Source organism: Sceloporus occidentalis, unplaced genomic scaffold (genome assembly GCF_023333645.1).
Source record: "Sceloporus occidentalis isolate IW3139 unplaced genomic scaffold, rSceOcc1.0.p SCAF_6, whole genome shotgun sequence".
Lineage (NCBI taxonomy): Eukaryota > Metazoa > Chordata > Lepidosauria > Squamata > Phrynosomatidae > Sceloporus > Sceloporus occidentalis.
Genome location: NW_028316986.1, coordinates 79,089,787 through 79,117,359, shown reverse-complemented (window position 1 = coordinate 79,117,359; position 27,573 = coordinate 79,089,787). Strand labels below are relative to the sequence as shown.

At 38.7% G+C, this 27,573-nt stretch overlaps 1 protein-coding gene across 1 annotated transcript in view; it reads left to right on the top strand.

The window, feature by feature from the left end:
- SCAF8 (SR-related CTD associated factor 8) overlaps window positions 1–26,269 on the top strand; it is a 111,276-nt gene extending 85,007 nt beyond the window's left edge. The window contains exon 21 of the mRNA XM_089530154.1: window positions 25,082–26,269. The gene's annotated coding sequence lies outside the window, so the exon portion shown is untranslated. The remainder of the gene's footprint in view (window positions 1–25,081) is intronic.
- The last annotated feature ends 1,304 nt before the right edge of the window (window positions 26,270–27,573 follow it).

Sequence of the window (27,573 nt, the reverse complement as noted above, 5' to 3'; positions counted from 1 at the left end):
GTACTTTGTACTTAAAAGTTGCAAGATCAGATAAAAGATGGACGGGTTTCATCCATCTATGATATATATTCTCTATTGCAAGCTTTCACACACATCTATTAATGATGTGTTCTGTGTATATGTGACTGTAACAAACATTTACAGTAGGAGAGTTTAAAGACACAGCCATGTCAGTCTGGAAAATCAGTATGCAAAAAGATCTTGTAGCACCTTTGAGACTAACTGAAAGAAAGAAGCTAGTAGCATGAGCTTTCATCTTTGAAAGCTTACGCTACCAACTTTTTTCTTTTAGTCTCAAAGATGTTACAAGATCCTTTTGCTTACAGATATTTACAACGCAATCCTAAGCATGTCTATTCAGAAACAAGTTCCATTGTGTTCAATGGGACACTCCCAGTTAAGTGTGTATAGGATTTCATTCTAACAGTATTTGCATATGTCCTACCCTTCCAATCCTTGTCTCCCACTCTTATCCAGAGCATATCACATTTAAGGAGTGTTTTCCCATTATCTCTTTTAGACTGTAAGCTTCTCGGTAGCTAACTATGTAAGACAGGTGTAGCCATCCAGATGTTGTTAGACTGCATTTCTCAACTGTCTTGACAACCCTAGCCAGATTTGCCAGTAGTGAAGCATGCAGGGATTTCCAGCCCTATGACATTTGGAGTACTGTACCTAATTAACCTTTTCTATAGGGTATAGAGATGGTGGTGGCAGTGATACAATTGTATAATAAAAATCCAGGAATGCATCATAGTTGAAGCCCTGCACTGCTTCCTCTTTTTTCCTCCTTATTCAGAAGGAGATCTGTCACACATTTTGCCAAATGGCTAGAATCGTCGCTAGTTATTGTATTATCTTACAACATACTTATTGCTGATATATGGGTACTGTCATCAAAAGCAGAAAAACAAAATCTCTACTCAATCTTATACCTGTAAAATTTTCATACAGATCATATGTAGAATATGTAACTCTTTTGCTGGCTCTAGCAATTCAAAACCTTTTTTGCTATGACTATTTAAAGGCCATCCATACACTTTGGATTTTGGTGAGAGGGTGCTGAACATAAGTTGTTCTAATCTGCCAAGTCTGGCAAGCAGCAGTTTCTTCTTCATCCAAATTCCTTCATGGAGACTGGCTTTGCTCACAACTGGCCTCCAAATGGTCAGATGTGATTGACCTGTTAACTAAGACTGAATTCAGTCTTCCTGTTTTCATAGTACATGTTCTCCTATTTAAATTTCTGGCTCTCCTAGGTCTGATTTGCGAGTCAAATCTTGTGCAGCTTTTATTATCTGGGTTGTTTTGTCCTTCTTGACTCTATATAGTTTCTTTCTGCTGTGGCCCCATGAAAGCTATGGAATCTTAGAGTTGGAATAAACAACAAGGGCCACCTACTCCAACCCTTCTTCCATCCATTAATACATAATTAAAGCACCCCTGAAAGATCCTTATCCAACCTCTATTTAAAGACGCTCAAATATGGAGAGTCCAACACCCTCCAAGGTAGTCCACTGAGACAAAGAATAAATAATTCAGCCTTCTCTCTGTCCCTTGTTAGCATTTCACCATCTTCTCTACAGTAACCCTACCTTTCCCTAGAATCATAGAGTTGGAGGAGACCACAAGGACCATCCAGTCAACTCTCAATCAAAGCATCCCAACAGATGGCCATCAAGCCTTTGTTTAAAGACCTCAGGGAAGGAGATTCCACTACTCTTCTAGGGAGTGTGTTTCGCTGTCGAACAGCCGTTACAGCAGGAAGTTCCTCCTAATGTTGAAATGGAATCTCTTTTCCTGCACTTTGCATTCATTGTTCTGGGTCCTGTTCTCTGGAGCAGCAGAAAACAAACTTGTTCCCTCCTCAATATGACATCCCTTCAAATATTTAAACAGGGCTATCATAGCACCTCTTAATTTTCTCATCTCCAGACTAAACATCCCCAGCTCCCTAAGTCATTCCTCATAGGGCATGGTTTCCAGACCCATCATCATTTTAGTCACCCTCCTTTGGACACGTTCCAGTTTCTCAACATCCTTTTTGAATTGTGATGTCCAGAACTGGACATAGTATTCCAGGTGGGGCCTGACCAAAGCAGAATAGAGTGGCACTATTACTTCCCTTGATCTTCACACTATACTTTTATTGATGCAACCTAAAATTGCATTGGCCTTTTTAGCTGCTGCATCACACTGTTGACTCATGTTCAACTTGTGGTCTACTTGGACTCCTAAATCCCTTTCAGATGTAGTTTGATTCAGCCAGGTGTCCCCCATCCTATATCTATGCATTTCATTTTTCCGCCCTAACTGCAGTACCTTACATTTCTCCGTGTTGAATTTCATTTTGTTAGCTTTGGCCCAGTTTTCTAGTCTATTCAGGTCGTTTTGAGTTTTGATCCTGTTCTCTGGGGTATTTGCTACTCCTTCTAATTTAGTGCCATCTGCAAATTTGATAAGTATGCCCCCAATTCTGTCATCCAAGTCACTGATAAAGATGTTGAATAGGACTGGGCCCCGGACAGCCCCCTGTGAGACCCCACTGGTCTCTAGGATGAAAAGGAGCCATTGTTGAGCACCCTTTTTGTGATTATGGAATTGCCTTCTAGATGTTTGCAGACTCTCTGTTTAATGATCTGCTCTAGAATCTTTCCTGGTATTGATGTCAGACTAACTGGACGATAATTGTTAGGATCCTCTTTTTTCCCCTTTTTGAAGATGGGGACAACATTTGCCCTCCTCCAGTCTACTAGGACTTCTCCTGTTCTCCAGGAGTTCTCCAAGATTATTGCCAATCGCCCCGATATTGCATTTGCCAGTTCTTTTAATACCCTTGGGTGTAGTTCATCTGGTCCTGGAGACTTATATTCATTTAGATTAACCAGATATTCCTGTACTATCTCTTTCCTTATTCTCTGCTGAAATTCCTCTATACTGGCCTCTGCTCCATTTTCCTCAGGTTGAGCACACTTTGCCTTTTCTGAGAACACTGAGGCAAAGAAGATGTTGAGTAATTCTGCCTTTTCTCTCTGTTAGCATTTTGCCTTCTTCTCCACACAGTGGCCCTACCATTTCCTTCTTCTCCCTTTTGCTGTGGACATATCCAGAAAAGTCCTTTTTATTGTTCTTAACCTCTCTAGCAAGCCTGAGTTCATTCTGCGCTTTAGCTTTTCTGATTTTACCCCTACATGTGCTCGTTATTTGTTTGAATTCCTCTTTGGTGATTTCCCCCTTTTTCCCTTTCTTATACAGTCGGCCCTCCTTATACACGGATTTTTTTATACACGGATTCAAGCATCCATGGTTTGAAAATGTTCTAAAAAAGTATCAATTTCAAATATCAAACCTTGATTTTCCATTTTTTATAAGGGACACCAGTTTGCTATGTCATTAAATTTAATGGGACTTGAGCATACACAGATTTTGTTATACACAGGGGATCTTGGAACTAAACCCCACTGTATAACAACTGTCCACTGTACATGTTCCGTTTAAAACTTAGCTCAGTTGAAAGTTCCTTAGTCATCCATCCTGGTTTCTTGAGATATATCCCATTTTACTTCCTCACTGGAACTGTTTTAAATTGTGCCTTCAGTATCTCACTTTTGAGAAACTCCCATCCATCCTGAACTCCCTTCTCTTTTAGGATTCCTGACCATGGGATCACCTCCAGTATTTCTCTAAGTTTACTGAAATCAGCTCTCCTAAAGTCTAGAATATTTGTCTGACTATGCCTGGCTTCTCCTTTCTACTATATATCAAACTACAGGTGAACATGGTCACTTCCATCTAATGATCCCACCACTTGCACCCCATTAACCAAGTCATCTTTGTTGGTTAGAATCAGATCTAAAATAGCTGACCCCTTTGTTGCCTCTTCCAACTTTTGGACAATGAAGTTGTCTTCAAGGCAAGTGAGGAATTTGCTAGACCTTGAGGATTTTGTTGAGATTGAATTCCAGCAAATATCAGGATAGTTGAAGTCACCCATCATTACTTCATCTCTTCTTTCTGAGTGTGTAATCATCTATTCTAAAAAGGCGTCATCCAAGTCCTCCATCTGATTTGGGACTCTGTAGTAGACTCTTACAATAACATCTCTGTTGTTTCCCTCCCCTTTAATTTTTATCCAGATGCTAATCACCTGGATTGCATTACTAGTGTAAATATCCCTGACGTATAATGCTGTTCCGCCTCCTTTCCTGTTTGGCCTGTTTCTCTTTAAAAGGTTATACCCCTCTATTTCTACATTCCAATCATGAGACTCATTCCACCAGGTTTCAGTGATGCCTATTATATCATATTTGCTTTATTGTACTAGGAGTTCAAGTTCATCTTGCTTATTTCCCATGCTCTGTGAGTTAGTGTAGAGACATCGAAGACCATGTGTCCCCTTTACTTGCTGCCTGTGCAAGATTTTTTGTCTCCCACTGTTGGGTCCTTGCACTATTTGTCTTATTTCCTCTATGACAGTTTGGCTATTTTCTCCAGCCTTTTTTCTTTCCAGAATACTGTCTCCCTCCCCTACGAAAATCAATTTAAAGAGCTCCTAACCAAATTCTTGAGACTGTTGGCAAAAACGTTTCTGCTAACTGGCGTGAGATGCAACCCATCCCTTGCCAGAAGTCCCTCCTCGTGGAACTGCAGACCATGATCAAGGAATCCAAATCGTTCTTGGCGGCACCATCTGCGGAGCCAGTTATTAGCTTCTGCTATTTTCCTCTTTCTTCCTGGACCATGTCCTTCAACTGGCAGAAGAGATGAGATGACAATCTGTGCATCCATTTCATTCAGCTACCTACCCAAAGCCTTGTAATCCCTTCTGATATTCTGCAGGCTGTCTTGCAGTGTCATTGGTTCCCACATGGACCAAAAGGAAGGGGTATTGGTCAGTAGGCTTGACCAGTCTTGTCAGCCTCTCTGTCACATCACGGATCTTTGCCCCAGGGAGACAACCCACCTCTCGAGACATCTTGTCAGGCCTAGAAATCACTGCTTCTGTACTCCTCAGCAAGGAGTCCCCCACTATGACCACACACCTCCTCCGAGGCTTAGCAGTGACTGTTCCCTCTGGTGGAACTCTCAGGCTCCCCTACTCTGTCCCTGAAGTCTGTCCATGCTGCTCTTCCTCGTCCTCCTTGATAAGGGAAAGAGCTTCGAATCGATTCTGTAGCTGCAAGCTCCCACAACAATCCTTTGTTTCCCTACTTCTCTGTGTGACATTCCTCCATCTTTCTGCCTCCTGTGTATGTGAAGTGACCTCCTCCTCCCTAGCAACTTCCTCTGTGTGGTCCCCATCCAGGACCTTTTGTTCCGTTCTGTCCAGGAAATCCTCTTGCTCCCTAATATGCTGAAGTATAGATACTCTGGACTTGTTTTGTAGCTGCTCTACAGAAGCTGCGCCAAAGCTGCACTCCAATCCTTTGGATTGGAGCATGGTTTTGGCATGGTTTCTGGCCTCCTAGGATGCATGCATCATTTAAACAGCATACCTCCAAAGTGACCCGAAGCAGCTTTATTTTGGCCTGTTTGTTCAGGTCTAGAGATTCCCTAGCACTGAGCGAGGACAGTTAAAGCGGTCTTGAACTGGTTTAATTCTGCAGTGTGTTTTAGACCTCTGTTAGTTAGGATCAAATCCAAAATAGCTGATCCCCTTGTTGCTTCTTTCACCTTTTACACAATTAAATTGTCTGTAAGGTAAGTGAGGAATTGTTTGACCTTGGCAGTTTGTGACTTCTAGCAAATATCAGGATGGTTGAAGTTTCTCATTACTATTATATATCTCCTTTTAAATATTTGGTCATTTGTTTTTGAAAGGCATCAGGCAAATCTTCAGCCTACTTGGGGGCCCTATAGTAGATATCCACAGTGATGCCAGTGTTGTTTCTGACTGCTTCAATCTGTTTGCCATTCTTTGTGTTATGGATCTCCTTAGAGGTGTATACATCTGACATATAATGCTGCTATTCTTTCTCCTTTCTTGTTTGGTCTGTTTCTTTCAAATAGGTTATACCGTTCCATTAATGTGTTCCAGTCATGAGATTCACCCCACCAGTTTTAGTTGTGCCTATTAAATCATATTTTATTTCCTGTGTTAAGAGTTCAAGTTCATCTTGTTTGTTTCCCATGCTCTGGTTATTAGTGTGGAGACATCTAAGATGTTAGGTCATTCTATCCAGCTGATTCCTTGTTGGTTTTTCCAACCCACCTTTGGGCCCTTGTATTATTGGCTCATTTCTCCCTGTATCATTAGAGCCATTGTCCCCAGTACTTGGTGTACCTTTGCTCTCTAGAATACCATCTCCCCCATGTAATTCAGTTTAAAGCCCTCCCAATCAGATTTATGAGACTCCCAGCAACCCATTTACAGCCAGAACTCCATTTTCATGAAAGCATAGACCATGGTCCAAAAAGCCAAATATTTCTTAATGGCACCACCTGTAGAACCAAGTGTTCACTTCTTGTATTTTTCTCTCTCTTCCTTGGCTATGTTCTTAACAGGAATGAAGGGAGAAATAACTTGTGCCTCAAGCTCATTTAGCTTCCTCCTTAGAGCCTCATAGTCTCTTGCAATACATTTAAAGCTATATCTTGCAGTGTCATTAGGTCCAACATGGATCAGGACTGAAGGGTAACGGTCAGTCTGCTTGATGAGTCACGTCAGCTATGGATTTTCACCCCAGGAAACAACATACCTCTTGAGATATCTTACAGGCTCTCACACTACTGCTTCTCTTCTTCTCCACAGGGAATCTCCTAATACCATCACACATTTCTTGCTCCTCTGGGAATAAACTATAGCCCTTCCATCCACAGAATCCACCAAGGTCACCTCCATGCCTTTAAAGGTGTTCAATACTTGTTCCTCATAATTACCCATTAAGGGGATTTCTTGGAATCTATTATGTAGCTCCAAGCTTGAAGCATGGTTCTTGATAGTTGTGCTTCTCTGTGTCCCATTCCTCCAAGTATCTTCTTCCTATGTTCCAGACCTGTCTCCCACACTAGAGGAATCCCCCATTTCTTGCCCTCCCAGAAGGGTCTGCTCCACTTTTTCTAAAAAAGTGTCAGCCTTCCTGATAAGCCAAAGTGTTGATACATATTCTCAAGCTGCTATATTCTTTGTTCCAGCAAGGCAACCAGCTTGCACTTGGTTCCAATATAGCACAATAGATCCTCCAGGAAGAAAACGATATGACACAGATGTGGCAGGTCACATGGAGGAAGATATTTGACCTTTCATACTGTTTCTGACCTGACAAGATATCTCAGTGAAACAGGTGGGGTTCCCCACCCCTATATATTACACTGAGTTATTAAGGAGCCTTGGCGCTTGTCAGCTAATACTAGATTTTGTCTGGAGTTCCATTATCAATGTCTAGTCCCCAACATATGATGGGCATTAAACTAGACAGATCAAATTAACATCAACAATCATCTTAAGCATTTTTAAGTATGTGAATTTCAGGATTTTTATATTGAAAATGAGTTGTAATTTTGGTACTATTAAGCTATTTATTGTAAATATTCATAGATCTAAAAACATAAAAATATATGCATTCCCCATAGGGAAAACAAAGACAGCAATGTCTAGATTCTTGGCTAATTTATGTAACACTACATTGCATGTATGACATCATTCATAAAATTACATTAGGTTATGACTATTAGAATGTTACATTCCCATGGGAATTGTCATAAGAATTGAACTTTGATCTCTCTGCATCTCTGTAACAGACCTGATAATAATTAACATATGTAAGAACATTATCCTTCTAAACCAGTTAACATAGTCCTTTGTCCATCATAAATACCATCATAATCAAGTTCTTCTATAATTTCATGATTTCCCATAGTGTCTCTTAAGGCATTATATACAGTCTGTCCTTGGCTTATGCGGGGGATCCATTCCGGACCCCCCCCCCCCCGCATAAGCCAAATACCGTGCATGCTCAAGCCCCATTCAAGTGAATGGGGCTCATGCATGCGGTGGTGCACGTGCACCATGGGTGCGCACCCCATTCATCTGAATAGGATGCACCACCCCTTGTGCCCCGCATGCTCCCACTCAGCTTTCAGCATATGCTGAAAACCGCGTATAATGCACCCACGTATGATGCGGGTGTACTGTACTGTAGTTCCAGAATCCCCATAGATACCAAAATCAATGGCTGTTCACATTCCATTAAATACAGTGAATAGCAAAATGGTGTCCCTTGTATAAAATGGCAAAACCAAGGTTTGCATTTTGGAATTTATATATTTTAAAAATATTTTCAAGCCATGGATGCATGAGTCCATGGATTTAAAAAAAAGGTTTATGATTGATTTATGACTGATTTACCTCTTTTTTATTCCCTCATGCCCACTCAGGTTATCATGTTAAAATCCAGGATTAAACTGTATTCCCATACACTAGAGGTTTTGTCTCCTGATCATTGTACCATTAGAAATATTTCCATGACCTGTCATCAGGTGTCTTTTAATGTACTGATCTGCAGGGTTCATTTTAATGTACATGTCCTTCCTTGATTACAGGTGCACAGACTCTGTTTTATCAGATTCCAGTGGGTATCTGGCAGTTTTCTCAGGCTGAAAAGTGAAACCACTGGGTCAACATGAGTCTTTGATACTTCTTGAGTTGCAGGTGTTGCACAAAGTGACAGCTGAAAAAATGGGTGCATAAATTCATACCTTGAGGTTTAATCTAACAAAGTGTTGCTCCCCTGAGCCTTGTGGGCCTTTGGCAGCTTATAGTACTTCTAGATGAGCACTAAATTAGTGCATTCATGTTAGGAACACTGAATAAGACCTCTAACAATTGCTTTGTGGTGGTGGGAGGCAGATCTTAAAGGATTTTGCTTAGTATTTGAAGGATAAAGTATAGTAGCCTACCACATCAAAATATGTTTCATAATGAAGTGTCATTTCTTGGGCATTTTATTCATTTTGCAGGTAAATGCAAAAAAGAAATAGGTGTTCATGTGTGCAACCACACACTTGCTCAACTGGAGCCATCAGTTAATTTTCCAACCCAAGGGAATTATTCTCTCCCTGCCCCCAGCAATCTGATTTAATGGTTTAAGGGTCATTGTTTTGCCTCCCATCATCTTTCCAAGACTGTGAAACAACTACAAAGGTGAGAAGATTGGAGAAGATGAGGAAGAAGAAAAGAAGCAAGGAGTATAACAAGAAACTAGTGTTGTGCAAAAACAAGATGTTAAATCTACACATATCACCTGCTGCAGATCTTCAGTGGCTGGTGGCTTTTGTACATTATATTTGCAAGGCCAGTTCTCAGTTACTTTTATGTTCCACATTATTATCTCAACCTCAAGAAAATTCACAGATGGGTAGAGGTATATAATAATAACAAGTGCATATGTTGTTTTTAATTCTTTACTTATTATTTAAAGCATTTTACCCTGCCCTTTAGGCTTACAGAGCAATTAAAAAACAACAACAATCCTCACCTTCAGGTTTATATTCTAAAAGACATGGCACAAAAGGAAGAAGAGAGCAAAGGAAAAAGGCACCAGTTCTTAAAGAAACAAAAATCAGCTGGAATGGAAATGGTTCTCTCTGTTACAGGGTGATAGAATAGCAGCTAGATGGCAGCTAAGGTTAATGAAGAAGCAAAGGTAGCTGGTCTCTCAACAGAATTGATCAAATGGCCTTACTTCCCCTCTGTCTACATGTATTACATCAATACTTACAATTGTAGTTGGAAAAATAGATATTATATTTGGTCCTTAATGAAAGGATTTTCTTGCTCCAGTCTATGGGTGTACTACTGCATCACTCAGTAGATCCTCCATGTGAACCTGGGAGAGGCATGCAAATACCTCAGTTGATAAAATAATGGCTGGATTGACCTGCAAAATCATGCCATTAGGTTGATTTCTGAAAATGGCTTCAAAAATCAGCTACGGCTTTAAAAAAATGTAATTGTTTGTTCATTTGCCTTGAAAGACTCTAAGTGGTAACCTCCCCATATCTAATCTGCCATAAGGGAATAATACCAAAGTAGTATACAAAGGTGTTGCTAAAATAACTGTAATAGAATATGAGAAGCATTTAGAATGCATGAGATGTGCTATATATTTGAAGTGTTAGTTATTTTGCATACAAGATAGAGAATCCCACTGACTTAAGTGTGATTTGGATTATATAGTGCTACTAAATAGAAGAATCACGAAGCTGAAGAATGTCCAGAAGTCTACTGAGTCTAGCTTCTAACTGCACATCCTCATTTTATCCAGTATATATTATACAACCAAAAATTTAATGTATAGCCAGCAGCAAGGTATCTGTCCGAAAGCTGGCCTAACTGCTTGCCTTTTTTTCTGCCTGCATGTGGTGAAGAAGTACTATCTTTGATGTAGGTGTAAAAATGTAATTGGTCATTTGGAGAAGCGCCATAGTCCTAATCCTATTATGCTTCAGAACAATTTACAATTGACCTACAGTAAATTAAATCTATAGTTTTTGAAACAATGAAGTGAACTTTTACAAAAACAAAAATAAAATCTTACAAAATTTGTTTTGAATTTGTGGACATTTGAAAAATATTTAACACAATGAAATTGTTTCTCACCTGCTTTCCTTTTACATTAACTTTGAAACTGTATTATTTCTTTCTGTAAAGCATCTGTATGATAAATCTTGCCTAAAATAAAGTTTTAATTACATTCACCAGTGTGTTATCTCAATAAAACTAGAGTTCAAATGTTGATACAGATAATCTGTTCTTTTCTACTGTATATATCAGCACCATACTGAAGTGGAAAATTTTGCTCCTGACCCAGAATAGAAAGAGTAACTACCAATTTGACCTTTTACTATTAACAGTTAATAATAATTCAGCACCTGAAGTACACTTAGTGGTTTTGACTCAATAGTCTGATCCTAATAACATTTCCTCAGAGCTTAATCCTATGCGTGGCTATTTGGGAAGAAAATCTATTCAGCCAGATACAATTTACCTTTTATCTCTGAGTAAAAAATGCATAGGTGGAACCACACCTTATTGATTTGTTTAATACTTATTTCCAAATAAAGTCTGTGAAGGACTGCAGACCTAAGTATATTTTTTTGCACCGTTACGCATATTTCCTATAAAGTTCCTCACTGTTCAGGTGCTTTTGGGCTACTGATTCCAGCATTCTTCATCATTGACTATGCCAACTACAACTGTGCCATCTAGGGCTGCTGGGACTTGAAGTCCAAACATATCTGGAGTGACACAAGATATTGACATATCTTTATAAACGATAGATACAGACAGATTGAGAGCAGTTGAAGAAGGCATAAGTTGAAATGTTTTGCTGTAGTATTATTGTTTGATTTATCATGTTAACAAATGCGTAAATAAAAATATAGGATTGGAGGCCCTTTGTTATTGTCCCATGCAAAGGGATCTTTGAGACTAACTGTGCCAAAGAAGTTGTAGCATAAACTTTCATAAACCTGGTCTACTTCTTCAGATACATGGAGTAAAGTGTTGCCCTTTTGCACAGTAAGTCTCAAAGGTGCTACAAGATCCCTTTGCATACTGATATTCCAGACTAACATCACTGTTTCTCTGAACTCTAGCATTGTTGTCCCATGTTGAAGCTTAGTTCATCTCTACAGAACTTCATAGGCTGTCACCAACCAACAGTTCCATCACTGTATTATCAAAAAATGTGACAGTGTTACACATAATATTACACCAATGCATTGTACTGCCCCAGTAGCTGGAGAAAACAGCATATATGTTTAAGATGGGTTTGCTTTATTAAACACATAATAAACCTGTTGAAGCCCTAACCCTGTAATATTCACATTTTAAAGCTGCACTTTAAATTAGCTTAACATTTGGTAGAACAATCTATTTTTTCTATTATGAAATCACAAGGAAGTATGCAATGATGTCCAGCAATTTAGAGGGAAACCTGTGCTTTGTTAATAATCATCACACATGCTAGTCATCTGAATCCATGGTGATTCAGCTTCCTTTAACCACAGATATAACTGATTCTGCATTTTGGAGGATCTGAGGCCTTTAGGGAGATTTAGGGGAGGCTAAAATGGGGTTGGAGCTGCATGTGGCCCATGGTCCACTGTTTTCTTTCCCTTGAAGATACTTCATCACAACTATCTTCAGACTGTAATGCTACTGGTCTTGTGTAGAACACATGCCAGAGCAGTGGCTGAAATCCTGACAATGACTGCTGTGAAAGCACTGTTGTAATGAGAACGCAAATGCTTGGTTGTATGTGCTATTGCACCTTGGCTATAGTTTTATAAATTTATGAAACAGTTGACTATGAAGTAATTACAATGTAGCTTTCCCTCACTGGCTCTTAATAATTTCACCATAGACCTTTGTCCTTTGGTTCACACAACATGATTACTTTTGACACCATTCTGAAAGTATTTCGAAATGTTTCTTATAGCTAGTATGACATAAATTGCTGGAGAAACTTACTAGGCTGAAGTTCTTGAACATTTCCTAGCCATGCTTGGCTTTTACCAGCAGAGCAAAAGGGAATGAATAGCATTCACTGGTCTTCCTCTAATTTTCCTTCTTATTTTTTTCTTTCTTTCTCTATTTCTTTTGTTATATTCTTTTACTATTTTCCTTTCCACTCTAATCAGTAATTTAAATGAGCCCTTGGACTAGTTTAACATTTCTCTAAAGTAGGTGTTGGAGGGCTGTAGAGGTTTATCATTCTAATGGGCAAATGGGATTTAAACAAGAGTTAAACTAGAGAAAATCAGGAAATGTCATGTGATAAACTTCAGGCATTTGCTGGTTTTCTCTAGCTTAACTTTCTTTTAAATCCCATTTGCCCGCTAGTGTGATAAAGCTCATAGTCTTTACTCACTACTTCAGTGGTGGAGAACCTGTGGCACGAATGCCAGAAGAGCCATCTCTATGGGCACACACACCATCACCTCAGCACAGAGTTTGCCAGAGTTTGTTACTAGAAAGTCAGAGGGACATGGCACTTCACAATAAATAAGCAGGTTTTGGGTTGCAGTTTGGGCACTCAGTCTCTAAAACGTTTGCCATCACTGCACTACATGTTCCTGATCTGCCTACTTTTCCTCTCAGAAGTAAAGAACCCAGGAAGATTAATGAAGCAGGGAGATCTAAAGAGTGGACCTCTTCCTCCAACGTTGAAGCTCTGTTCTCTGTAGAGAAATTCCATTTGCTCTTATAATAATAATAATAATAATTTGTTTTATTTATATACCGCTATTCCAAAGATCATAGCGGTGAACAGCAAGTAAGCTAAGTAGCAAGTAAGCTTATAGCACCTGGGATGTCCTAGGGATTGTAGCCTTGATTTGGTACAATCACATTGGACTGCTATTAAAAGGCCAACAAAGTTACTTCTAAATACAAAACACTACATGAAGATTCATAAGACATTTGAACATGGCATACACTTGTTTGACCTCACAATGTTCCACTCATTGTTGGCCACAGATTTTTTCACGTGCATACCTTCATTTGTAAAAAAAACAGAAAATAAGGCTCTAGTTTTTCTAACTGCATCTTAAAATGGTTTCTAAAACTAAGCTCTGAAGAAAGTCTATCACATAAATGAGGCCAGACACCCTTGGCTTAAATATTTTTTTGGGAAGATTCACACCAGTCCTGCTATAGTTGGACCCAAGCAATGTGGTCATTTTAAAAATTATTTTAAGATTTCTCAAATCAGCAGACTGAAATGAAAAGTACAGAAATTTAGTGAATACAAAACACATCATAAAACAGATTGAAAACATAAAACAGACATTACTAATTTATTTATTTAAACGTTTTTACATCTCACCTTTAACCTCACAAGTTTGTTTGCAAGACATAAAAATATAAATAAAATTTAATCACACAGCAGTAGCTAAATATTAATTGTGGACCAGAATGTATATCTATAAAGGTATAAATTTAAAAAGTAATGCTAAAAAGATGTTTTAAAGATATCCACAATTAAAATACACAAAAAGTGTTAAGTAAATAACATAGTGTTTAAATATTTGAAGGAAACCAAAGTAGTCCTGGGCATATAGGAAGAGATTTCTGTAGTTGAACAACAGGACAGAAACAACACCTCTCTTTAGTTGACCTATATAAACATGCTCTTCTAGAAATTAATGAAGGTCTTTCAACATTGGTGAATGTTGGTAGGTTACAAAATAAATAAATAAATAAATAAATAAGGCTAATTATAAGACTAATTATTCAGAGCCACAAGGGTCTAAAACAATTTCGGTACTCATATGTTTCTCATAGGCAGGAATCTATACAAAAACTAATTCTCTCTGGATGTTAATCTGGACAGAGTTAACTATGGAGCAAAACACACTGGAGAAATAATCCAGTTTGAGATGACTGTAACTGCCCTGGCTCAGTGCTAGGGAATCCTAGGGATTGTAATTTATTGTGGCACCAGAGCTCTTTGATAGAAAAGACTAAGGCCCTGTACAGACTTTATAAGTCTAACATGTGGCAGTTAACAACTACAACTTAAACTCTATGGGAAATAGGCCTAGCTGTCATTGCTTAAAAATTGGTTTGGCCTAGGATGTTTGGCCTACATCCTAGGCCAAACCTCAGAATCCATTACTATTCACAGAGGTTCCTTGGTAGCAAATCTATATGAAATGAAAAGTTTGAAAATATGCTATTGTCGCATTTCCTTTAAGCTAATTGAAATGTATAGAAATGCAGTGAGGTGTGTGCAGTACATTTCCTGATCTGATAGCCATTGCTGGAGCTTTGTGGTATTAGCTTAAACTTTATTTTTCTTACCATACTATTCCTCTTAATGAACTTAATCATGGATTACATTTAATGAACTGGATATTCATGCTGTGAAAAAAATACTTTGTTTTCCTTCAGACTTGCCTTTTAGCAATTACTCTGCCATTTCCTATCACTTTAGTGTCAGAAAAATAAACTGTGTCCTACTCCTACTCCTTCTGCTATCCACTGCTATCCCCTCTTAGTTATTTGCTTTATTGCAATTTAAATAATCACTTTAAAATTCTAGCATCCCAGCATTCAGTATTAGTGGTTCTCTCTTCACTAACTTCTTGTTTCTTTCTGTTTGTTTATGCTTCTTTTGTTCTGCCTTTCTTCCAATACTAAAACACAAGGCAGCTAACAAGAAAAAAGAATGACCATTTAATGAAAATATAAAGATCCTTATAATGCCATTGCTAAAAATTCAATAGGAGAGCAGCAGTGACATCCTCTTGGGTCACTCTGCACCAAACATACTTGCATTAAGGGTCAAAACCCCAAATAAATGAAAGTGTCTACAAACTGAGTCACCAGGAAAGAAGTTCCACAAACAGAAAACTGTCACAGAAAATGCCTTCTCTTGTCTATCTAGCCTCTTCTGTAGATGATACAGTAAACAAATGGCTCAGATTAGTTGGCAGCAGGGAGACAGCTTGCACATGTACTTAGACCCCAAATCATCTAGGGTTTTAAAGGCCAGTGGCAAGGCCTTCAGTTGGGTACAGTTGGATCATAGAAAGCCAGTGCATTTGGGAACAGGGCATTGTCATTCCGCACCACTGCTCCTATATAAAGCATTCTGCACCTTTCAGTCTTCAGAAATTATTCATTTAATTTCTATGCCACCTTTCTCCCAGAAAGGGACCCAACGCAGCTCACAAATACGGTGGGTTCTTGGTACCTGCTGGGGTTTGGCTCCAGGACCACCATCCTTGTGAATCCCAAAATCCATGGATACTCAAGTATATAAAATGGCAAAATCAAGGTTTGCTTTTTGGAATATATATATAATTCAAACCGTGAATGTTTGAATCCATGAACATAGAGGGCCAAGTGTAAAAAGAATTGGTCCATGCAATCCACATTTTAGTAATTAATCTATGTGGGATGTTAATAGAGCATAGGTCAATCCAGGATCAGTCACAACTATCAAATCAGCCAAAAGATACTAATAGTTGCCTCTCATTATCAAGCCCACCTGGACCTGTACTGACATCTTGGAATCAAAGCGCATGGGAAATGCCACTCCACCCAAAATAAGTGGCCTGAATTTGTAAACTGCTAATCTCAGTCCTTTTGGTTTATCGGTTCTCAACCATCGTATTACTTGATTTGCCTTCATCCAACCTATTTTCTCCTCCAGACATTACTTGCTTACTTACTTAAGTGTATTTATTGGTCTAGAGCTTGCACCATCTCTCCTGATTCAGAGAAATGAAGAGAGAGAGCTGGGTGTCATCTAGATATTCGTAACACTCAACCTTAAAACATGAAGAAAGAGCCCTCAGAAGTTTCTTACAGATGAGAGATTTTTCTGTTCTCCAGGGCATCACAACTGTAATGCCAAGGGACTAAGCAGTAATCTCCCACTGGTCTCTCCTGACACCCCCACTAGTGATTACAGTTATTTTATTATTTCTTATTTTTAGCACCAAAAATATAAAATTAATAAAATTATTTCTTTGAGAATATGCATTGATGGCTTTCCATGAAAGCAAGGAAAGATTATCATTAATACAACAACTTTCACTTATTGCACAAATCATTTACAGGCTTTTGATTTATATTTTGCTATTACCTGATTTGTTTGTTTGCTTGTTTTTGTTGTTGTTTAGGCTACTCACATTATTTTCCAAATGGATTCCCCAGATGAAAATACTTTCAGCACACACAGCAGACATGCTGGGTACAGAGACATTAACTTGATGGCAAACATTTAAGAAAATGGTTGTTGCATTTTTTAAGAAACAACAATTCTCAATGAGTTCTTTTAAAAATCTGCAGGGGTATCTTCTACTAGGTATCAAAGGGGCTGTTCAGACAGCCCTGAAGGGGCGGCATGGAGCCACCCCTGTTTCAGCCAGATCAGGGCTGCAGCAACCGCACGCTGTGGCCCCAGTCTGGCCTTTCCAGGGCTCAAAAAGGAGCTGCAAATAGCTGAAACTAGAACAAGTTCCATAGGCCCCACCAATTCACAACAGTGATTAACAGAACTATATTATAAAATAATCATGCATAACAAAAATTTGAAAATTAATCCAAGAGTAAAGTAATTTCCTGCTATCACTGCCAGCAAAAGACTCAGCATCTCCCAAAAGAGTTGCTATCATTTTTGGAAGATATACAGAGTTGTGCCTTGAGGAAGGAAGACATTCTCAAAAGCAGTAGTGACAGTCAAGCATGTCTAAACCTACTACAAAGCAAGCACCATTCAGAATCTACCCGCAGCTTAACATAGGAGACTATAAGAAAACAGGAAGAACCATTATCTGATATATTTTCCCTCATGGATTTTTGTTTTAATCCAGCAGCTGTGATTAACATCTTCCTCCTCCTTCTAGTGATTTTCTGTCGAAGTTCCATGTGGAGCTTATTTCATTAGTCAGGCTTCATGATTACCATAAAGGTTAACACAAGCTTGGTAGTATTTTGGAATAAACAACTATCCTAGTAAACAGATGAGATGGCTACCTTTTAGGAATATTTTAGCTGCAGATTTCTACACCGGGGTGGAAGTGTTAGCAAAGATGACCTTTCAGGTCCATCATTTGATTGTTATTATTTTATTCTTATTGGGTTCTGTAGGTGACATTTCACATTTTGGCCTTTCAACGTTGGCCATAGGTAAGATGCTGTATATTACTTGAATTTTTCATATTTAAGTAAGAAACAATGTACTTCTTACTTTATCTGATGTTTCTGTTGAATAAATTCAACTAGCACTAAGCAAACTATTAACATCTGCATTAAAAATACTCAAGGGCAACTTACGTTTCTTAGCACTGAAGTACAGTATATGATAACTGAGCACATGTAGAAAAAACACCAAAATGGCCCATTCCATCTTTGGAAAATCTTTCATACTTCTAATAATCTCTGTGGAAATTGTTTTTAAAGGCATAGGGGTATGCTATACTAATTGGAATTCTCCAATGGATTTAATAAATGGAAATTTAAGGTTGCAATGCTATACTAATTTAAATGGGAGTAATTCCACAGCATAATGGGACATACTGCACCCATTGCTAGGGACATCTGAATTGGTCATAGTGGCACTTGCTTTAGTTACATCCCATTTGGATGACTGTAACATGCTCTATGTGGGTTTGTCTTTGAAGAATATTCAGAAACTTCAGCTACTCCAAACAACTGCAGCCAAACAGCTGCACAGATTGGTTATAGGAAGCATGTAATTCTTTTGTTACACTGTTTCATTGGCTATACGTTGGCATTGTTTTGTTTCCAAGTACAATTCAAAATGCTGCTCATAAAGACCTATATGGCCTGGATCTAAGCTATCTGAAGGACTATATTTTACCATATGAGCCTTCCCAAGCTGTAACATCTTTTAGGGAGGCACTTCTGTCAATGTCAATTAATCTCCACAAGTACATTTAGTGGGAGAAGAATTCTTTGTGGCTGCTACCATACTTGGGAATTCCCTTCCTTCAGAAGGCAGGTTGGCTCCATCCTTGTTGGCCATTCATCCACAAGTGAGCCCCTTTCTGTTCCAGCAGGCTTTATTTTTTTACATGTAAAGGCCTTTTTGTTTAGTGTTCTTTTACTCTATGCTTTTAAGCTACTGTTTTAAATAGTTTTAATTCTACAGGTGATTTAATACTATTTTAATCTTAACTGTATATATTAATAGCAGGAGGAAATAAAGCTGTGATCCTTTTAGAGAGTAAAAGGGACAGTCCTACTTATAGTCTCTTTAACACAAGGTAAAGTTAGAAATCCCTACAAACAGAGAGATGCTATGTTACACCAATACATTTAGCCTGATATAGATATAGCTAAAGGCAAGTTCACAAGCAGAACCATAGAGTGATATTCATATCTTTTTGTTAATAGATCACATAATCAGGCATGCTGCTCCTTAAAAGAAGAAAGGGAAGTTTAAACACCTTGGTCAGTAGCTTCATTCATTCATTTGGGTAACTTGGGTATTAGCTATCTAGCTATGTATCTATTTTATAAAATTATTTGTCTACTGATGGATCCATGGAGCCAGGGTGAGAAAAAAAATTTTTGCATTGTTTTAGCCCTGTGCATGGAAGAATATGTCAGATACAGAAGAAGCAGTTGACTCAAACTAAATAGCTAAGAATAAACTTTCTGTTTTCATCAAGTAATCACTGAATTAATCAGAGGCCTGTTACAGACAGCCAAAATAAAGCTGCTTCGAGTCACAGTGGAGGTATGGTGTTTCAATGATGCATGCGTCCTAAGAGTCCAGAAGCCGCACCAAAGCCACGCTCCAGTCCTTAGGGCTGGAGCGTGGCTTTGGTGCGACTTCTGGACTCTTAGGACGCATGTATCATTGAAACACCATACCTCCACTGTGACTCGAAGCAGCTTTATATTGGCTGTCGTGAGCTACTTAACCATGTATCTGAAGTGACTTGGACCTGTTTCAATCTAATCTAATCTAACTAACAGGTTTGTTGTGAGAATAAAATGAGGGTGGAGGAATCATGTGTGCCACCATTAAATCCTTTAAGGACTACTGTGTTGTCAATAGTTATGTAAAACTGGCCATGATCTAGTTCCTGAGGGGAACAGCATCCATGAGAGATTTCAGTTTCTGCCTAGGCATGCTGGATACAGGTTTCTTAAGCTCAGAGCTAGAGAGGCTTCTATCAACTAACAAAGAAGACATACATAAGTCTCTTTGTATACATCCACCAACACGAAAGAGATATATAAGGTGTAATATAAGAGATGTAAGTTTTCAAAGCACTTCAGCCAGAACAAGTCAGTAGGAAGAGTTAAGCAGTCAGTCATTACTAAAGTTACTGTAGTCTTTTGCATCTCTTTTTTGGAGAACAGGAATTCATATTGATCATTTCCAGTTGTTTGGCCATTGTTTTGTTTTCCACATTTGTTGACAGATTGTAGTTAGGGCAAGAGTAGCTTTTGTATCTAACTTGAAGCAACTCTATTAGAATGCCATCTAATAGTTCCTGATGATTTATTCTTCCCAATTGCTCTGAGTGCAGCTTTTACTTCACTTCTCAAAATCTGAGGTTTGTCTTTATATGGATCTGTTTCCCATGTGTCATTCATCCTTCCATCTCTTTTGAATAGCTACTCAATGTATTGCTTCTATCATCTTTTTATTTTATCTTGGTCATGCATTGTGTTTCTCTGCTGGTTGCAGAGCATCCCCACTCTTGGTTGAAATTTCTCTTTGATTTTTCAGATCTTGCAGTAAAGTTATCTTGTTCTTCCTTTTTTGTTTTCAGCTTCTGTCTATCTGCAGTAATTATTGCAGTAATTCTCTTTATCCTTGTGCAATAATCATTGACCAGTTGCATTCATGATTCTGGCCCTATTCCTATTGAACCTATATTGTTCTTCTGGGCTTCCTATAGGCATCTGTTTGGCCAAAGTGGACAGAATCCCATGTAGGGCCTTTGGTCTGGTTGAGCAGGGTTTTTCTTGAGTGTTTATGAATCTGCAGATGTATTCATTAAAAATCACAAGGAAATCCAAGCAACTGCAAAACAAAATGAAGAAATCTTTAAACATTTAAGTTACTGAAGCACTGACGTTGAAACAAAGGACTGAGGTGGGTCAGTTTTCTCTGGGACAGTGATTCCATAGCGAGAGGACCACAGTAGCTTTACAGTCTTGGTTGAAGGAAGAGAGAATTGCAATGCTAGTAGGTGCCCCTGCTAAAATTAGCAATTGCATACATATAGAAATATGCAGAAATAAAGGGGCTGACCCAAGTACTTTAGAGCTTTATACTGAGCCAAGCAAGACCATAAGCAGTCATTATGGGGCAATTTTTCTGAACAGGAAATTAACCAAAATATTTTAATATGCTGGGCTACATTCTTTTTCAGCATTTTAAGTACATGGCTTTTTAATAGATCTGAATTTTCTTTTGAGAGCTGGCAGATTGCTGTTTGTTTAAACATATTCTCTATATTAGGTTTCAGATACTTTAATGTTTCTGAGGGAATTCAATCGCTATTTATTTCGTCCCCAGTCTTGCAGCAGTTCTGCCAAATGCTTCCTTGGCTGTTTTACTCTGCACTGATAAAACTGTTAGGCTGAATATAAAAGACTTTCCAACCTATGCTTGTACTGTGTTCTCAGATATATTCATGTATAGTTGGGAGCTTTACCCTGTTTAGTTCTGAATTCATATTTTAAAAGACAGAGTTTGACCCATGGATTTTGTATGGTGTCAAACCTGCAGTGGGTGGTTCATAAGGGGTGTGTGTGTGTGTGTGTTACAGCTTCTGGTAGTGACCCTCATACCCAGCAGTGTCCATGTCTTTCTATAAAGTTTTTTAAAGCTTTGTACAGTGGCTCCAATGGCAAGGTAGAAACAGCAATCTGGGTGTTGAATTTGCGTGCATGTTTCCACTTTGTTGTTGTTAGCTGCCCTCGAGTCAACCTCAACTCATGGCAACATCTCCAAGAATCCCTATTCTCTACTTCCTTGCTCAGGTCCTGCAAGCCCTTGCCCATAACCCCCCTGACTGAGTCTATCCATCTTGTCTGTGGTCTTCCTCTCTTTGTTCTATGCTTTACCTTCTCTAGCATTATTGTTTTTTTCTAGTGATCCATGCCTTCTCATTATGTGGCCAAAGTATGATAGTATCAACTTGATCATCTTTGCTTCCAAGGAGAGCCCTGGTCTGATATGTTCAAGGACCAATCTGTTTGTCTTCTTTGCTATCCATGGTGTCCTAAGTACTCTTCCCTAGTACCACATTTCCAATGAGTTGAGTTTCTTTCTGTCTGCTTCCTTCACTGGCCAGCTCTCTCATCTATACATTGTAATTGGGAATACAGTGGTCTGAATGATTCTGACTTTAGTGCTTAGTTGTTTGTCTTTGCTCTTCAGTATTTTTTCTAGTTCTTTCATAGCTGCCCTACCTATTCCTAGTCTACTTCTTATTTCTTGACCGCAGTCTCCATTCTGGTCAATGTTTGATCCTAGATATGGGAATCTTTAACTATTTCAATTTCCTCATTTTGTCTAGATTGAATTTCAGTTTATTTTTGATGACATAAGATCATCTTCCCAGGTATCTTTTGATTATCTGTTTAATGCCTTTGATGGCATTCTGAAATAACAGTGGCGGGATACATACCGCCATTTAGTACGTATAGGATACGTACTAGGGTTAGGAAGGGGCGGTGCTTCCGCACCCCCCTAACCCTAGTACGTATTCAATACATACAAGATGGTGGCGCCCCTTCTACATGGGCGCCGCCATCTTGACATATCGGACGCTGAGCGTCCGTACGCGTCACGGGCGTTGTGACATAGCAAGTGCGCCCCTGGCGCCTCGCTACGTCGCAAACGCGACTCAAGAAGAAGCTCCATTTTGGAGCTTCTTTTTCAGTCTGCACGGGAGCCGCGCCGTGTGGAGGCTCCGGCTCCCCCGCAGACTAACCGGCGGCGGCGGTTTGTATCCCGCCAGTGATTAATCAGCATATAATGTTTCCTGAATGAGAAACATTATTTGGTTATTAACAGTATTTGGTTATCTCTTGGATAACTGAAAACCAGATGTTCTTCACAAGGTGGCAAAATTTTGCTATATTGTATGTAAATTATGCCCCCAATTGGTTGTTGACGAAAGCTGATGTTTACAGCTTAACTGAAATTGTATTTGAATTTTTTTAATAACTGTACTGTGTAATTGTTATACTGTCAATTTTTATATTGGTCAATGACCGAATAAAATTTTACTACTTACTACTTTTAACCAAATCCAAACTTTTGAAAGTTATTAATGTTGGAGCAGTGGTGCCTTGAATAAATAAGCTATAGCTAGGTACAAAATCCAAAACCGATTGGGCATTACAGGAGCCACCTAGGAAGTGTTTTAAATTCAAAACTTTATGCCACCATTTTCCCTGTGAGTCCAACAGAACTGACATACAGCCTCTGATCAAGTAAAGATGTCTGCAGTTGGGCCTACATAATATGGTTGTGGATATCTTGACTCCTGTGACCAGAACACAGATGTAAAGCCTCAGGAACTGGTGGAGTCAGTAGAGGACACACAAGGCTTAAGTGTCAAGAGAGTTCATCTTCATCAGAAAGTGAACTAGACTTGCCTTTGGAGGATTCACAGCAGAGGCCTGATATCCAGCCAACTCTTCCTTCTGTTCTGCAGGTCAGGTCAGGTTCAGAGCAGGAAGAAGAGCTGGAGGAGTGGCCCCAGTCCAAGAGATAGGTGGAGGCTATCCAGGCATTGGAAGGAGTACAGCTGTGGAACACTCTCCCTAAATACTGTCTGAGAATTGGTTTGTCTTCCAATGATGACAAACTCTCAAGGAAGGGGGGCCATGACATGAGCTGTCACCATAGAATCAAAGAACTCTAAGCCTGAAATGTCAGATATCCCAGAACCTGGCCCAACCATTGTGAGCCTTGACATAGCTCTACCACTGTGCTCATGCATATTCAAGACTTCTAAAATCCATGGAGTTTAGGGACTTCTGTCAGATTAAGGTTTCTCTGTGCAGCTTGTGGTACAGACAGCTTTGGTATGGAAATTGCAGGCTAAAGGGAGTTCTAGCTGGTTTAAAAATTCTCTCCAGGTGAGGAGAGAAAAAAGAGATTGCCCACAGAGACTCCAGAATGTGACTGGTCCTTGTTAGGAGACCATGGGAATCATGGTCTGAAATGAGTGGGGGTAGCAGGGTTCCCACCAGGAAGGCATCATTGTCAGCCACCAAAGTCCCCCGTTAAAAAGACACTAAAGTATTTTATATTTATAGTTTATACAGTATGGACAGGAACATTTCTCATAAAGAAGGAGATGAGCCTTCTTCAAGGATGGAGCCTTCTTGTATACAGATGTGTAAACATCTTGTAAACATGCTTGCTTGCACTGGATGTCTTACGTATGGTGGATTCCTTAAGTCAAGACTTTGCTTCCACACACCACCGTGCATGGAGTATACACATTGTGCAATTTGACCTAAAACTAAGCTTTGTCACTTATCTCAAAAATTTCATAGCATAAGTTAGAATGTGCTAGATCAATAATTCATGTGTTTTCAGTGAAGTATAAAATTGAAGGTGCTTATACTTGTTTTGGAGGAGGGACAAAGCCATGTAGAGTAGAATGTTTGTATCCCTTGTGACATTATGATTTCCTTCTCAATTCCATTGGACTGTGAATCCAGTGGACCAGTGCAATTTAAGCCATGGGTGGAGTGTAAGTTAGGTTTGAATGTGCTAGATCAATAATACGAAAATTCTTCTCACCAAATGCAAACATTTCTGTAGTGGCTTATAGTGCTATCAGTTTAGTAAATAATGAATTGCTAGTCCCATTATTTGTGTTACAGTAACTCTACTTGCTAATCCTTCACAGCAGATTCTGGCCAGATAAAATACACAAATACTTTGTTCCATCTGAACGCTAATTTTATTTATGAATACATTCTGTACATAAGTCAAAGCAATACTGTTAATATAAAACCAACACACACACACTGTATAATGAGTTAATACAGTGTTTAGGTGAGGAATTAATAATGGCATAAATGTGAGAATTAATAGGAACAATGTATTAGGAATATTTGGAAGTTCTGTTTGCTCATCTCTTGATCTAGTGATCTTTATAACCATGTGAATATGGAATGACATAAATGTGAGAATTAAAAGGAACAATGTATTAAGGATGTTTAGAAGTTCTGTTTGCACATCTCTTCATCTGGTGATCTTTATAACCATGTGCATGTGACTTGGGGGAAAAACTATGGAATGTGTATAACAATTCTATAGCTTTTATCAGTAGTTAAAAATCTGCAGTTAAATATTAGTCAACATTAATTAAGTGACAGGAAGCAGAGACAATTGTTCAGTATATCTCGCATAACATGTAGGAAATAGGCAGAATCAATCATTAGACTTTCTGAGTTGTTATTGATACTCTGAAAGCTTGAGCATTACTCTGGAAGTACCCTGTACTTGCATTCAAATGTTGACATCTTCAGCTTTCAAGAATTGATTTTTAAACTCAGAAAACATGTTCAATGATAACTAGTAATTATTCCTTTTGTCAACAGGCAATATAATGAAGGATGTTGTGGCAACTTATCGTGTGCTGGGCTCGGCCGAGTTAAATGAGAACTACATCAGTGTTCTAATGGGCATCACATCGGATCTTGGTTGTGAAGTATTAGAAGGAAGGAACCTGGCATTCCATATTGACGTGGCACTGTGTGTCAGTACATACCTTCTGATAAAACCCAGGGATTATGAACTCACCCACCAGTATTACCTGTCTGGAGCAGGCTTAATTTTATAAATTGAAAGCAATAAACTCTGTGAGTTGTTTTTTTAAAGACCTCCTTTTCTGTGTTTTTGGGGATGATCTGCTCAAATGAACAGTTCGGCATCTAGTACAGAGAAAGGCTCTTCTGCAGGACCGGAAGATAACACTGGACTGTAAATTATAAATCATGACTGAAACTCACTTGTATCTTCTAACATTGGCAATCATAGGACAGGTTGTAAAGTGAGAATATCTTATGTGGAAAAGCTGTTTCCTATCTAGCATTAGACACATCAAATTATGTTCTTTGGAGATCCAATTTCATGTAATACCACATGTATAGTCATTGTGTAGACCATGTATTGTGGCTGATCCCCTAAATTCCAGACATTTGCATTGACAGTGCTTAATTTGTGGCACAGGAAGACTTGCAGTTGGTTTTTTGAGCCTAGGTAAGGCCTGAACATTTTTAGGTTTATAAATTTCAAAGCCTTCAGAGTTTCAGAAGAACTGGAAATGGAAAATCCCAGGGCCAGTCACTTGGCCAGACTTGTCTCTTGGCAGCCCACTGAAAGCCAAAGAAGCTAATTAGCAAAATTTGAAAATGAGTTAATAAAAATCAATTGATTTTAAAATGCACTCAGCAGAGAAGAGTCTGCTTATTCCTAAATTAAGTGATCTCTCTGAGCTCCCAAAGAAAATCTGTGCTTTTCTGGTTAAACTCCATGGACCAAAGTTTACTGTTCAACTACAGCAGGAAAAGAGAGAGAGAGAACCATGGTCATTCACCACGTATGAAAATGTCGTTTTTTGTCTATCCTCTATTTATATTTTGTTCTCTCAAAGGTAAAGGGCCAGTCACTTGGAATGTAGTGGCTTATGATCTCTTTAAATCAAAACTTTTCAGCAAGATCATTCACTTTATGCTGTACCTGCATGATTACCATAGCTATGAACGTTTGTAACAATAAATGAAAAAGAAAAGGGGGAAAAGCTAAGATGCATTGTCCTTTTTTGCCACTTTTTTGTTTTGTACACTATGCCTTTTAAATCTGACTTATTCAATCTGCCATGCTGCATACAGAACCACATACTCGAAAAGTCCCCTGCACAAAGCTGGCCTACCCCCCACTCTGCATAGCACTGTTGTTTTGCTGATATATTCAGTGCTGTCATTATGATACCCATTTTTCTCTGTATCTGTGTATGTCTTTCTCTACTAGTATGTGAAGACCAGAAAACAGAGCGCATGAGGGAAAGAAACATATAAGTACAATTAGACCACATATTCTGGCGAGAGATATGTGACACTGTGGTAGCCACATTCTTATTATTTTGAGTAGGGGAATATTTATTACAATCTGCTAAGACATCTCAATTTTGTGACAGTTTAATTGGCCTTAATATTGGTATTACTTTATTATTGAATGTTGACCACCCCGTCCAATGGGCCACCATAACTCTGTTTCCCCTATGAGAAATTCTCAAAAGAGTTGCTTGGACCAATTATTATTAGTGCATTCCTGTCCTGTTTACCTCTAATAAGGACAGCAGAACAGGGAAGTATACAAAGGAGTAAAGGGACTGCAGATCCAGGCAGCACCAGATTTGCCCCTGCCTCAGACTCCTCCACATCTCAGAATCCGAATCTGACTGTGCTCTAAGTCAGGCTCAAGGCAGTCTATGACAGTTCCCTTCTGGTTTTATTAAAAGTTCTTTAATTAAAAGAACAAACAAGAAATATTTGAGTGAAGAACATTTAAATTCTTTGTCACTGACTTTATGCCCCTAGGCTTCATTTATTGGGATCTGATTTCTACTTAAATTTGTGTCATTTTACATATGACCTTCTACATTATGTGCAATTTGAATTTTCCAAATTATGCCTCTGTAGTTGTACTAGAAAATATCTATCTGGCTGTTTTTTTTTCCTGTGTGGCTGAACAAACCAGAATGAAAAATGTGCATTTGCCAATTTCAGGAGTGATACTAATATTTAGAGCCCCTCATGACTTGGACATATTTACAAGTGGTCTGGTTTTAGCTTTTTAATTTTATTTTTGTCTTTTGTACTAAAAACTATAGATTAAAAAAATCCATATATAGCACAAACATTTGGTGCACATGCAGCCTCATTTTGGGATGAGAATAGGACCACATATAATCCCCTAGTTATTACAGAAGTAAGAAGAGTTGCATCTGCTGCAATATTAACTGTATTGTCAAATCCTGGATGCAAAAGTCTTATAAGTGCTATCTTGTAGTGTCTATAGAAGCGATGCT